General features: G+C 42.6%; 1 protein-coding gene across 1 annotated transcript in view; it reads right to left on the reverse strand.

The window, feature by feature from the left end:
- Positions 1-13,407, reverse strand: part of MTNR1A (melatonin receptor 1A) — a 56,925-nt gene extending 43,518 nt beyond the window's left edge. Inside the window, exons 1-2 of the mRNA XM_056326507.1 lie at positions 12,940-13,407; positions 8,026-8,208 (exon numbers count right to left, since the gene is read on the reverse strand). The gene's annotated coding sequence lies outside the window, so the exon portion shown is untranslated. The remainder of the gene's footprint in view (positions 1-8,025; positions 8,209-12,939) is intronic.
- Positions 13,408-13,984: the final 577 nt, after the last annotated feature.

The raw sequence follows: 13,984 nt of genomic DNA on the forward strand, positions 1-13,984 counted from the left end.
ACTTACTATGAAATTCTTATCTTTTGAAATTGTTTTGACTGAGGTTATGTTATTGCTGCACATTCTTTCAGATACTACTAGTGGTCATTATTAACTGTAATGCTATCAAGCCTATCTACCTACACAGAAAAGATTTACCTTCACAGGTGAACATTCCTAATATTTCACAATGATTTGTAAACTGAGGGGATTTGGTGTTGGGGCAAAATAAGCATTAAGTGCTAAAGTGTAATTTTTGAAGTCATTGTTTCCTCAGTACAGTCAATAGTTTAAAATGACACAGGGTTTGAGGGAGAAAATACATGTAGAAAAAAAAAATGCCTAGGGACTGCAAAAAGCAATAAACGCAAATGGATTTAGTTATTTTCTACACTGACAGCTTGAAAATCATGACATAAAGCAAGATCTATGAGGGGATCTAATGAAATTAATTAATTATAAGCTTTGGCTAGGAACAAATATGGAAGGAAAGTCACGACAGATAAAAGGACCAAAAAAAAAAAGTGAACAATATTAAAAGCAAAAGTCCCAGGGAGAACAAGAAATAGAGGTCACATGTACACAGTGCTCAGAAATTTAATATTCAATATATTGTCACAGACTGAAAGAAAAAGGTCACTTCTGAACTTTGAGCATGGATATACAGTCAACGGAGCCTACAAAGGACTGGGAAGATGGTTCTGGAAGACAGTAAGGAAAAGGGCAACTGACGCCCTTTCGTTAGAACTTCAATAGATTTTTTTTAAGTCTGATCTTCTGAAGGAGCACAGATAACAACATTTGAGAATTTGCTGCCATTTGTTGTTGAAGAGCTGGAAAAACAACGTAAAGCTGCTTGAAAACTCCAGAGAAATAAAGGGCGAAAGAAAAAGACAAGATTAACTATACCCACTTCCATTTATTATTCAGTACTTCGGAACATGCTGTATAACACGCAGTTTTGTTTTAGTTATGAGTAGCAAAATGTTTCATTCTGCTTGTCAGATAACGAGCAGGTAGGAGAACTGAATCAAATGGATTCTCTTAATACTGCAATCTAAAACGGTCAGAAACCTGGTGAAATCAAGATGTCCTGAACAAAAGAGCAAGTCCTTCTGGAAAGCCCCCTTGTGACAAGGATTATGATGGGATCTAGTACCATGCATGTCCACCTTTCACGGATGGTACAGAGGTATCCTTGAAATAGCTGTACTGTTTCTGCATGGTGGCTGAGGAGAGTTCCAAGTTGGAGCTAAGTTAAATAATTAATGTCAGGGCAAGTAAGTCTGGGTACTTATCAAAATCAGGATACTTACCAAACGACACTAACTGCAAAAAAAACTCAACCCAAAATGTTCTGGGCCTGAAGGGTCCAACTTCTTTTCCAGGATCAACAGAAATAATAGAAAACAAGAAAGCATGAGACAACACAGCACCATTTTGAGACTGCTAGCCAAATGACCCCCTGTGGACTAAAAATCACCTGGAATGACTGACAGGTTGCAGTAAGGCCCTTGCTGCCCCACCTGTAACAGCTGTAATCACTGGCTGGGTGTCGGTCTTTTAATCCTGAGAGCCATCTCTGGTAGGACAGACAGACAGCAGCCCTAAGCAACCATCTAGACACATGTGCAAAGAGAGCAGTAGCTTACTTCTGATAACTCCACACACCTGTGACAGGAAGGGTGGTTTTAGGGTTACTGCCTAATTAGTGCCCTACTACAGCTGACATTAACCCAACTTTCCCAGTTACACTGCATTCCCAACTTGTCAGCTCATCTGACTCTTTTCTTACCTCAGTAGTTTCTGAATATAGAAGGCATAACATTATATATATATATTATATATATAACGTACTAAAAATGACCATTTTTTAATGTTTCTAGAAAAAGTAGTTGGTCACATACTACATTTGTACTTATCACATGAATATGTAGAAATGCTCCCACAAAATAAATTCTTAAAATAATGTTAATAAATATGTCTTCCGAATGGGTTTTAGCTTAAATTAAACATATACCGGAGCTGCCACCCAGTGTTACTACTGGAAATTCCATTTACCTCATTGGAATACCTTATAAGAGAGTAGACCAAAAAACGACACAAGCAAGTTCATAATTTGGAGATTTATTTGCAAAATAAGCAAGTTTCATGTCTTGGAGTAAGCAAACATTCTGTGCAGTCATCACTAGGAATGGTCAGCAATTCAAAAAAACAAACAGGTAAATCTCTGTGAAATTTTAATCTGATCAAGAAAGTTTTCTGAGTAAATATGGGGACAGGAGATAATACAAATATCTGAATGTAAGCAAAAGATGTTAGAATCAATACACCGCTTTGGTGGTAGTCTGTGAAGTTCTCTGCACAAGAAAGATGTGCACAGGCAGCTACACTCCATTAAGAACTCTGGCAGCAAAGCCCTGTCACTGCAATAGCTTGAGAAGAGTAAAAGAGAAGACCTACTAGAAAAGCTTACAATGAAGGGATGCATCACTCTTGGGACAAATGGGATACCCCAGTACAAAACAAGCACCGACAACAAGCAGATTGCAAACTCTACATCCACTAGGTTGCTTCAACTGAGCTCATTAGCTTCTTTTTTTGGCATTCATACTTCTGCATTTACATGTTTGTCAGATTCAGCCACATCTTCAGAGCACATTTTAGATAATGATTGCTGCAAGCAGTATTAACAAGCTGCAAGTGCAAGATCTGTACAACTGTATAATCTCCCCTAGGTTGTCACTAAGTGTGCATTAGAAATTCTTACCAGGAATAACTGCAAAAGCAGCACTCAGCCTCCATTTAAAATGCTAGGATATGTAACACCCCTAAGAACAGCGCAGCATCTTGGTATTCTATTATTACAGAATGTATAAAAAACAGCTTTCACAGAATATGTAATTGATGCTATAAGGGAGAGACCCAAGTCATTAACAACTCGAAAACAAGAGCCTCTCAAACAAAACCTGACAGATCTACCCTCAAAGGAAAAATGCAGGGAAAAAAGAAGAAAAATCTTCAGCAGCAAACAATTTAACAACGATAGTTTAAAGTTAATCTTCAATACAGGAGCGGTCATCTTCATGTCATCTTCAGCATAACGCCCAGTGAGTATGGATAGGCCAAAGAAAAACTGCAAATACATGATGAACAGCAGTGCAATGAATTCCTAGGAATGTCCAAAAATAATTTACAATCTTATCAGGCACTGCAGAGATTCCCAGTAGTGGGACACACTGAATTGGCAAAAGAAAAAGGAATCTGAAGAGCTGCAAAAACCAGGAGTAGGATGTACACAAATTTCTAAGAGAAGCTGCCAAAGAAATGGCCAATTATTTGCTAAAAACAATGTTTAAAAACCTCTGCTGCAAGAAAGCGCAAGAAAATCTGACCGCATTTTGAGCTCTACATTAGGTATTTAATATATGCTAAGACTCGGTTCTGCTGTCTTCTCCATACTTACCAGTATACAGAGGAGACGAAAAGCTGTTTTGCCCAGCCTGGTGAGGATTACTGTGTTAACTCTGTAGTCCTAGATGCTTACATGCAGAATAGTTAGAACGAGCTCGGCCAGTGAAAGCTGTGTTTATGTGACACTCAGCGATAGAAATCCCTCTGGGAGCTGTGTCAGTAGGAACATGGAAACTGCTCTAATTTATACCATGAACTACACCTACGACCTGTATCTAGGTAGAAGAAAGATAAGGAAACATTACTGTCCTTCCTTCCTGTCAGACAACTGAATATTGTTCTCCTACATATGAACTATTCTCATTTCTAGACAGAGTGTGTATATTCGCAAGCAATATACAAAAATGAGTCACAATGTGCCAGTAGATGCTGCATCAGGGAAAAAAAGGAAAATGAAAAGATACTTTCTGCAAAAATACCCAGTTACTGGAAAGGTTTCTAGATGTATCTGTATGTGTAAATTCATAAAAACAAAGTATACCCCAAAATGCAACAACCTTTGGTATGAGTACCTTCCACAACATGGTAAAAACCAGTAGGATTTACGTATGCATTAATATAAATGTGTTTCTGTATATCCCCAAAACCAGACACAAATCCATAGCAACAGGTGTTGAAATGTGTCACATCATCAGGAAGGGAGAGTAAGATGGGTTTATGAGGCACTGCACAGGTTCTTAACAGCACAGTTCTTTAGACAAGAAAAAAATCAAAAGGAGAGCTGAAAAGACACTGGTTGAAGATAGTCAGGTTGAAATAAGAAATTTCCAAAGGAACATCATACACATACAAGATGATGTCATATTTCACAACAGAACCACCAGACAATCTGTACAATGAGGCTATAGCAGCAAAACTCCAATTCTGAAACTTATTCTGCTTAATGAATGTATTAAAGAACTATGAGTTCCTAGAAAGCAGAAGACAAAGATAACAAGGATAAACTGATGAGATCTGACCAGACAACTTTAGTACAAGCAAACTGCTCTTGACCTAAGTAACACAATTTCCATTTGTTAAACTAGAAAAATGAACCCCCCCCACAAAAAAAAAAAAAAAACACACAAAACAAAACACCCACCCACAAACACACACCAAACACCAAACCCTGGAAAGGGCAGCATTCCATTAGTAGATGGTCTCTTGTGCTTTCTTTATTCCCAGGGGTGTTCTTGAAGCATCAATTCTCAGACTTAACAGCTTGCATACCTACTATACATGAAATTCTAAGTGGTTTCCCATGATGCACCCACATCAGGATACACACGTCAGGCATGCACGACCCTGATCTGTAACCAGCTTTATCACAAGGATATCAGGGATCCAACAAAAATCCTGTTCTGACTTCAAAGTTATGGTAAAGAACTCCCTGCTTACTGCACGTTGGGCTTAAGGCTGCCAGCAGTAGCAGCCTGCCTGCTCATGGGCAAGCGCTACAGCCAAAAAAGCAAAAGGAGACACACGCTGAACTTGGCAAGGGGGTTGCTACTGATTTCAGTAAAAGCAGGATTTCACTTTTAAGGGAAGGTATTTCCAGAGATTAGGTATACCCCTGGGGGCAGTGCTCTCTTGCAGAAGGGGAAGGATTATTTTCTGAGTAGACTAATGGAATTTGATATCCAGTTCTTTTGGACTAGCAAAGTGACAGCCAGGAGGCAATGCTTTTATTCTCACTCATTACAAGAACAGAGAGATGTTAAGTAACGCTGGCACAATAGCAAAAGCATATAAACTGACAGAAAATAGATCTAGGCAGTGAGAAAACCCTTCTTGAGTTGGAATAACAAGAGAAAGAGCTATAACCTGAGGTAAAAACCAATTCTGAAAAGATCTGTTTGAGCACTTAATACACTTGGAAATTGAATGCAATGACCAAGAAGGTCCCTTTCAATGCTTTGTTCTAAGTGAACACTAATTCAGTAACAGAGATTCAGGGAACGCTCAGAGATGTAATACAGCATATTTAAATGTAGGGAAGAACCTAGGTTTTCTAAAGTTGTAATTATGTGAACCTGCATGTTAGGTGCAGATGTTACGGTACATTACAATACTCAAATCACAGAAGGCAATTACACAGCCAGAGATAATCTGACGACATACCTTTAATGTAAATAATTAGTATAATTAAGACAGAACATATTAATGCAAACACACATAAACTGTTAATAAAAAGGGGGATGGGGATGTTATTTCTTGGCCATTAATTCTTCATCCAAAATAAAACTATTCATTCACATTCATGCGAACATTGATTCTTTATATGTCCCATATTCTCAACAATATCCAGTGTCAATCAAAATAAGTCTGTGGATGCTGTTACTTAATGGGAAAAAGAAAAAAAAAATCTCCAAAGAGTGCTAAAGGATGATAAAAAGGCATTGCAATTCTTCATTTTATGAGTGACTTTGTGATGTTTGACTGATGGGGCAAACCGTTCATATAAAGAGGTACATTCCTTTCAATGTCTCTAGCACAAAAATGTCCATACCCTAACTGTATGGGGCTAGGAAAATTCCTTCACCTCTGAAAGTGAAATAACTCCTTGTCTATGTTTGGGAGAAAGGAAGATTGACATGTCCTTACAAAATAAGGCTAAGGAATAGAAAATTGCTCAACACTCAGCCTAGAAAAAAAAAAGGACCATCAAATGAAGTCCGTACTACTACCAGGGGGAAGAAACATTCATGATTCTTCCCCAAAACACAGACAAAGGTGTATCTGCTGGAATTTCTCTTTGGTGTGACTGGATACCAACTTTCAAGGCTGATCCCTGTACTCACGCCCATTCATCACCTTGGCCAATGCCTACTGAGGTGGCCATCTTGTCCGGCTAATTAACATAGTACTGCCAGTTGCAGTATAACCACACTAGGTGAACAGTCCGGTGCAGCTGAGATGGCAGACTTAACAAAAGCAGTGTTACTGACTGACCTCACGCAACACCCAGCACCAAGGGAAGAGCTGACTTCTGCTAGAGTACCTCTCTGCCTGGTAACCTCTCCCTGAGGGCCAAGTAGTTTCACTAACCTTGCATCTGCACCCCAAAGGAAAAGTCAAGGTGATACAATATAAATAGGTGCTGTATTTTTAAGCATCACATGTACACATCACATAGAATGGGGCTGCTGTAGGCTTAAATGATAAAATTACACAGCCTGCCCAACTTCACAATAAAGGTAGCTAAATAGTCTGTTTAAAGATGTGGATAGAAAAACAAAATATAATTAACCATAAACATTTCCAGCTGCTTAGTATGTATTTGAATAGGGAATTCCAGTGCTTGGTCACACACAGCAGGCTTTGAAATCAGCTGTTTCTATCCTCTTCTGTTTTAGAGGGCAGGGGGCCTAGAAGTTAGGGGAGACTAGAGGGTCCAAGTGAAGTGTTGAAGGACTGACTCAGAACTCTAGTACTGGAAAAGGAGTCATCCTCCACAATGAAGAAAACCCAACCCACCACCCTCCCCAAAACAGAGACAACCTAATTCAAGTCCCTAACTCAAGTGTAGGACTTTGAGATAATCAAGAGCTGCAATTTTTTTATGATCATCAATAAGGTAATAATTATTCTTCAAAAAGCATATACTTCCCATCTTTGCAACTTCAGCAAGGCTAAATTTTGAAAGAACACTTCTTTCATAGCAGCAGTTGTATTATAGTTTCAAGCATTAAGTACATGTGTTAAATACATGTTTATTTGTTCATTATATAAGCAAACACTACACTGTTAACCAATTGTGTTCTGTTAGCCTAAAGAATTCTTAGTAATACTTGTCCTCCTGAAAAAGCGGTTGGTAACTGTTTCTTGAGAGTGGTAAATGCAGAATTTGAGGCAGCTCAGGGATGAGAGTAGAAGAAAAAACTGCCAACAGCAAGGGTGACTAGGTTCTTACTGAGGTTGCAAAATAGAACTGTGATGCACAGCATTGCATTGACATTGCAACATTTTTATTGCCCTAGGAAAGAAAGCCTTGTTGTACAGACACTGTCGTATCAAGCACTGGATGCCTATTGTTGGTGGCATTTTCTGTCACTAAACTAGACTTGCCGATGATGTCTTATAAGATAGATATTTCATGTCTTTCTAACATAACAAGACAGAAAAATGGATAGTGTAAAAAGAAATAGAAAAGCAGATCAGAAATTGCTAATGAAAAAATTATAGATAAAAACTAAATGAGAAAAAGCAACCCTCAAAAAATATAACCTAAAAGACACAGCAAATAGTATAGCATGTCACTACGATTGTCTGCTGGCAGCAGCAAACCAGAAAAAGCAGTGTCTCTAAAAGCATCAGAACCTTGCAGAAAGAGTAAATAGCTAAGTTTGACAGACATATTAGTAAGAACAGACTATTAATGATTTGAAATACTCATCCCTACCTTTGGTCACTGACAGCACAGTACCATTTCAGCAGGTTTCTGAAGTAAACCTTTCATTCAGTAAAATATTCAATCAAAACCAGTCTGAGGAACAGCTTTATTTAAACTGTATTTTTATGTTCATTTCTGTTCAACAATTAGCAATGTTCAGCATCTCCACTAGACATTTTCCCTTCTCCCAGACGGCTTACCATTTTTAATACTGGAAGTTATTCATGTCTGAAACAATGTTCATTGCCATCAACATCTCAGTTTTCATCAGAACCCTGAATTTGTGCTACACCTTGATCTTCTACAAGTTATCTCCCTTGAATCAAAACCTTTGTCGGGCTACCCGTTGTCTCTCAGGGCACAAAAAGAAGTCCAAGGGTCACCTGTGACAAAAACAATGATTCTGTTAGTCTGAATTCACAACAGGAGTTTCATTTATCAGATAAAACAATCTTCAAAAGAGCACTTAACATTATCATTTTACAACTAAAAAACAAAACATCATCAAGAACAATCATATTCTGACAAGGCTGATGAGATCTCCAATATGATTATCAAAAGATAATTCCATTCTTATATTTAAAATTTATATTCTGGAAAATGCAGAGAGAGACACTCTTCAACTGGATTCTTACACTGCTCAAACCAAAACCCAGGGCCAGTTTGAAAAGCCTCCGAAGTAAAATGATTACTGATAGACTCCATCCCCCCATTCTGCAATGGCTGTAATATTTAACAAATATTTTTTTTAAAACAATACTCATAAGTAGCTGTATTCCTGAGTTCTTTCATAAGCGACTTCACTCATCTGACAGATTTTGGTCAGAGATGACTGTCGAGTTCATCATTCTTTTCAGCACTCACAAAGCTGTCTTTACGGACCTGTTCGGACCTAATGCAGCTGCAGCAGATTTAGCACGCGAGCATCGGGGTTTCCCTTTTTCATTGCCGCGTCACTCAGAAAAGCAGCCCATACACATGCTTAAGTTTAAGCACGTGTGCAGTCCTAGTGAAGTTAACTGTATCTCGCTGCTCTAAGGCCCTCTGCAATGCCAGGCTCCCTGTCTGCCTTCCTCACTAGTAAGGAAAACAAAGAGTTGTAGCAACAAAACACGGGGGCCAAGGACATGGGAAACTGGGAAAAAGTACAAAAACCCAAATGCATCTTGCACAGAAGAGAGATAGGCAAGAAGCAGATGAATGCAGCTTTCTGCCCTGATGCGGCAGGTGCTAGTTACCAGCTTGGCACCAGCCCTGAGCTATCCCAACTCCTGTCCGGTGTTAGCAGACAGGACAGGCACTGAAGAGTGAGGGTGAGACTGCTGGGGCTCTCTTCTTGCCTGCTGAAGGCTCCCTTCCAACACACGGGTCTGCTGGACGGGTAGTCAGGGCATCTTTGGAGCTCAGCACATAGAGCACCCAGGAAAAAGCAACCCACCAGGCCAAGAGAAAGTTTTCAAAAGGAAGAAAAAGAGCAAGAGGTAGTAGCACTCAAGAGAGCCTTCTTCATTGACCTTAAGAATGGTCCAGTCCTGCAATCACCAAGTACCCAAATACCCATTCCCAAAATGACAGGTGCACATTAACTGACATTTTAGCGTGACAAGCAGTAAACTAACCTCCACAGTCAAAGACTTACAACTGATCCCTCACTTTGTTCTTGATGCATTGTTTTTCTTGTTGTGGGTAACAGCAAAGGCATAAGGATACTACCAATCACTGAATTGGTGTGTAACATTACACAAATCACTTCATCACTTCAGTTTTCTGAGACTCTAATCCAATGTCAATTGTTTCAAGCAAAACCCCCACTTGTTGCAAAAAAGTACTAGTAGTTCTTTAATCCACCTTCCCCTAAGTCTAGGTATTTCATCTTTTCAGGGTGGAACTGTTGAATGACCTTATTTCTGATCTACGAATATTAGCAATGGAAAATGACACACATTGGGATGATTTACACCAAGCTTCTTTTTAAAATTACCTGTTCTCATTCCCTTCCAAATTATTCATAAAAGCGCATCAGTTTAAAGTTCAAGCTGCATGAAGGTGCTATCAAAATACAGGCATTAAAATCCTTATGCCTTGAATGTTTCCCTTGAACTTTATTTCAAAGTTAAAAGATCACAGACATCATAAACCAAGTTCAGTCTTTGCATGGGCCAGCATTAAATTGCCACTGCTCCCATCAGGACTGAATTGGTATCAGGCGCCTGTTAGATTACAAAGACACCATAAAAATAACCAGACCAGAACTATAAAACTTATTACAAGTCAAGTACATTAAATAAAAGAGGATCCTACCAGTTGCATCATCAGCTTCTGTGTCTAGAAGAGCATCTACTGAAGCCATGCTTGTGACTATGAAGGAGTCTGGAGTATCAGACACTCCTCGCTTGCTGAAACAAACTTCTTTGAGATACTGACTTCTCTGCTTTGATTTGATCAGTGTCTTTTACTAACCTTCTGACTGTCAGGAAGGTTACACCACTTGTTGAGAAGGTTTTTCTAGGCCTTCCTACTATTCCCCAATGCACTTTTTAAACCGTAAGTCCACAGGTTCAATTTGTAGTTATCTTCCAAAAATATTTATATAATAGAGAGTGGGACAGAGATGCAAGATGTTTTCCCCCACCAAATCCACCTTTTTGGTAAAGTGTTAAATACTCCTTATTTCTGTTAGTCCTCTCTTGCAAGGAAGGAAGGAAGAAAGTCTTCAGTGTGACACATTTTCTTCAGGAGGTATCTTCTGTTCCTCCCTGACCTTTTTCCAGTAGAATTTTCATCCTGTGTCCTTTTTCCTCAACAAATGTGCCAGCAAAAGGCTTAATATAGGTTGTTGTAAAACCAGAAGTTTCTTATTACAGCTCTGTAAAAAGTTGTAACTGTCTTTATAATTAGCAAGTTACAAATCAGTTGTATGCATAAATCAGATTATTTTTCAATTTAATCTCTTCCTGAATAATCTCAGTTAGTGTAGACACAACTTAGGAAGCTTTCTTCTTCATACTCTTACAATTAGGCCAGGGTTTTCTAAATGGTTATGCCTCATCATAAGTTTACTTACCTGAGCAACCTGGTTTTAAATGAATGCCAAGTTTAACAGCGGTGCTCATATAAGTAAAGTTATGTCCGTGCATAGGTTTCTGCAGGCTTAGCCAAAAACACTTTGCACACATTTTTGAAGCTTATTAAGCATGTTTTTTCCAAAGTTTCACTTTATCCATGTACTAAAAGATAAAAATCTTTACTGTGAAGAAAAAAAATGTAAAACTTCAAAAACTTGTTATTTTTTCCTCAAACAGACTATAAACTATTTCCCATCCTGCACCAAGTACCTACTTGTTTTCATTAATCCTTATTTCTGAGGGTAAAGCAGTATCTAGTTCACGTTCCAGTCTAGAACTGTTCAGAAGATCGCTCTGTTCTCCTAGCTGTAGAAGCTAAGAACTGCAGCAAACTGGCAACAGTCACCAGCCACTATGACAGAAAAGCCAAGAACAAGGAATGCTGCGAGAGCGAGCACGTGTCAGGATTCCGGGGGGATTACGCAAGATCTACAGGAGATAACACGCACACGCATAGAGCCCAATGATTCAGTTCTGTTTCCAGAAAACAGCCACCATGGTTATTTCGGACTAATTACCAGACATGTATGTATTGTAAACCCCCCACCAAAGTGCTGAAGTATCTACTTAGTGTTTAAGGGGGAGGAGAATATCACCCTTTCCCCTGGAGCTACGCCAGTAACATGCCTATCTTCACCCTTTCTCCCTCCTGAAAACCTCCCAGGGAACAAGGCTAGTCAGGTGCTGACTTGGACTTCGGGAGCCTGATCCTCCTCTGAAACAGACAGTACAGCAGCGTGTAACCCTGCCAGCTTCAGTGAATGGAATTTCTGTCAATGAAAGCAAGAGGAGAACACAGCTTTTAGAATTGCCATCAGCGGGAGCCATAGAGAGGGAAAAAAAAAAAAACCCACACCATAAAATCTGTTAGTCTTCGTCCTGATCCTGTGCATTGGCATTCCGCTATAGCTGAATGAAAGTGAAACATACAACCCATTTTAATTACCTGACTTAACCTTTGCAAGTTAAGTATGCCACCAATTGCCAGAGCCCAACACTAGCTCCCTTTATCAGGCTAGCTTATAGTAAAGCCTGGGCTCAAGTTCCCCCTTGGATGAATTTTAAACTGCTAGCTAACGAACTCAGGGGACTTACAATAATGAACCTGACAGCCAGTTGCAGTGGGGTGGGGAAGAAATAAAAGCAGCATCTCAGTCGCCACGGAGTGAAATTCTGCTTTCATTAACAACGCTGGTCTCTTCACACGCTTTTTTTTTTTTTCAATGAAAGATGCACAGGGTTTTGAGTACACAGATTTGGTACACGTGCGCAGCAGCTGGTCTGTCATGATAAAGCAGAATGAATCTGAAGAAGTTCCTGCCTGTCTGACCAATAATCCACGAACTAAGAAGGATTTACTCAGCAGACCATCACAAACTCTATCCTGTCAAAATTAGAGATTTATTTTAAGAACGTGCCTAAATCTGTTTTGTCTGATGTTTCCCATCGCCGAAAGACCCGGGCAGCAAACAGGAGGCAAACAAAGAAAATGAAACAACTCTCTGGGTTTTTTCGTTTGGGGTCTTTTTTCCTGAATCCTGCCATGTCTGCAAGTTTTTATTTGCTTGATTTGCAGCTCCAACCATAGTATCCGTGACTGGAGACCTTTCTGTAACTCAAAGGAAATCCATGAGGATAACAGCATCCAGCAGACACACGCTGTATGCCGCTGCAGCATCCCCAGCGCCACGGCTGAATTTCATTCTTAAACAAGACTCCCTCGCCTCGCTCGTTTGCGAGGTGGGAACCGTCGGGAGCTAAAAATAGCACCACGATTCGGTGGCGGGCGCTAAAAATACCCTTACCCGCTCGGTCACCGGCTCGCTCGGAGAGATGCAGCCCTCGGCCACCGCCACAGCCCGTGACCCCAGCTGGGGGGAAGGCAAAGCGCGCCCGGGCAAAGTTACCCGGGCAGGGGAGGGGGACACCACGGCCCCGCGCCACCACCACCCCACCACCACCGCAGGCGGCCCCCCCGCCGCCCCTTACCCGCGTTCCGCAGCTTCTTATTGCGATAGACGGAGAGGATGACCAGCAGGTTGCCCAGCAGGTCCACCACGATGGTGAAGATGAGGATGGCAGCCAAGGTGGAGATCACCCAGGGCGGGCGGCGCTCGGGTGGCGGGTCCCGCGGCAGGACCGAGCTGTTGAGCTCGCTCCCGTTCACCCTCATCCTGCCGCCGCCGCCCGGGGCACGGCCCGCGGCGCTGCCTCCCGCGGGGCGGGGGGTCCCGGCCGCAGCCGCCCTCCACCGCGGGGCCGCCCGCCCGCCCGCCCGAGGGCGGAGCGGGGCTGGCGGCAGCGGGCGCAGCCCCCGGGGTGGCGGCGACGGCTACTACCACTCCAGCGAGGAAGTTTCCCCGAAGTGTGCATGTGCCGCGGCGGGACACTTTTATAGCCTCCCCCCCGCGCCTCCCGCCCCGCCCGCCGCCGCCGCCACCGCTGCCGCCAGGTGACACCGAGCCGCCCCCGCGCCCGCACGTGCGCTGCCGGGGGCTCCAGCTGCCGCCCGACGGCGGCGGTGGCGCGGCACCACAGCGCCCCCCCGCGGCGCCCGCCAGGCGCGGCAGCCCCATTCAGGTCCCCCCATTCATCTTCCCGGCCGCTCCATTCAGCCGCGGAGGCGCGAAGGGGATCGATGGGATCTGCCGCCTGCGGCGCGGCGGTTTGCGGCGCCCGGGCCTATTTTTAGCTTTCCTGGGCAACGCCGTCTCCTAATTAGGCGCGCGCCGAACTCCCTCCCCCACCTCCCCCGCCTTTATTTAACATCGCACCCGCCCGGCAACGTGAGCGCGGCGAGAAACCCCCCATCGGGGCGCCAGGCGGTGCTGCTATAAAAAGCTCCTCGCGAAGCCACGCGGAGGGGGGGGCGTCTGAGGACCCGCATCCCCAGGGCACCACGTGCCGCCGCTGCGAGGGGATGGCGGCGGCGCGGGGAGACAACGCGCACACATCGCCCCGGCAGCTTCCCCCTTGTTCCCCCCACCCACCACCCTGGCAGCGCGACCGAGCCGCCCGGCCCAGCGGTGGGCGC

The sequence above is a fragment of the Falco biarmicus genome, chromosome 1, assembly GCF_023638135.1.
Source record: "Falco biarmicus isolate bFalBia1 chromosome 1, bFalBia1.pri, whole genome shotgun sequence".
Taxonomy (NCBI): Eukaryota; Metazoa; Chordata; class Aves; order Falconiformes; family Falconidae; genus Falco; species Falco biarmicus.